Here is a 1,416-nt window from a genome sequence, read left to right on the forward strand (position 1 = left end):
CTTATATCTCCCTCTCTAACTTTAAGCATCAGCTGTCAGGGCAGTTACCGATCACTGTACCTGTACACAGCCAATCTGTAAATAGCCCACCCAACTACCTCATCCCCATACTGTTATTTATCTCTTGCTCTTTTGCACCCCAGCATCTCTACTTGCACATCGTCATCTCTCACTCCAGTGTTAATGCTAAATTGTAATTATTTCGCCTCTATGGCCTACTCTTCTGCATTTGCTCATACTGTACATAGATTTTCTATTTTCTATTGTGTTATTGACTGTAGGTTTGTTTATGTGTAACTCTGTGTTGTTGTTTTGTCGCACTGCTATGCTTTATCTTGGCCAGGTCGCAGTTGTAAATGACAACTTGTTCTCAAGTGGCCTACCTGGTTAAATAAAATAAATAATAATAAAAAAAAGAATAAATACATGCATTAACAGAAATGAATGTAACCAAATGACAGGAAGTGACGGTACATTTACTACTGGTGAAATTTGTAAAGGGAATTGATATAATAAACTTAATCTAAGGGCAATCAATCACACAATGAAAACAATGAAGGAGCAAGAATTGGTGGAAGCCAGCGGAAGACATTCTGAAGAGAGACTCACCTATATCTTCACCACACAACCCTCCCTTTTTCTTGTCTCAACATTTTAATTATACGCAAGAGACATTTCTTCACACCTATTTGAGCTGCTTTTCAATGACAGCCGCAACTCAATAATAATAATAATAACGCTAACCACTAGCGTAGCCAGTGGTTAGAGCGTTGGACTAGTAACCGAAAGGTTGTAATGAAAGGTCGTTTCTGCCCCTGAACAAGGCAGTTAACCCACTGTTCCTAGGCCGTCATTGAAAAAAAGAATGTGTTCTTAACTGACTTGCCTAGTTAAATAAATATATTTTTTTAAAAATCAGCTAGGCCCTATTGCCACACGCACTGCCCAAATAGGCATAAGCTTGTGATTTGAAACCATACACAGCTATTTTTTTTAAAGAAGCTAATGAACCTCTATCAGGTGGACTGTATTTATCGTAGTGTCACAGTGACTTCTTCATCTCGTAATATGGCTCACAGGTGGACTGTATGACGGTTCTCTCTGAAGACTCAAGTGGACTGTATAGAACGTGTGTCTCGAGTTCTTAATGACTGTAGAACTGGAAAGGACTTATGATGACCATCTGATAACAGGTGACTGTATAGAACGGTGTGTTCTAATAAAACCCTATAGGAGTTGTCTCCAGATGCATATTCATGCCATGAGGCTAGTAGCTTAGCATCTCTCTCCATTGAATACAGGCGGTTGAAGTCAACAACTCTAGAATAAAAATAAAATAGATTACAATAATAAGATGAATCCACCAATCCAAAGACAGGATAGGCGGGAGCTAGAGAACCCGCCCACCACCCCGCA

This window comes from Salvelinus sp. IW2-2015, linkage group LG31 (assembly GCF_002910315.2).
Source record: "Salvelinus sp. IW2-2015 linkage group LG31, ASM291031v2, whole genome shotgun sequence".
NCBI classification, from domain to species: Eukaryota; Metazoa; Chordata; class Actinopteri; order Salmoniformes; family Salmonidae; genus Salvelinus; species Salvelinus sp. IW2-2015.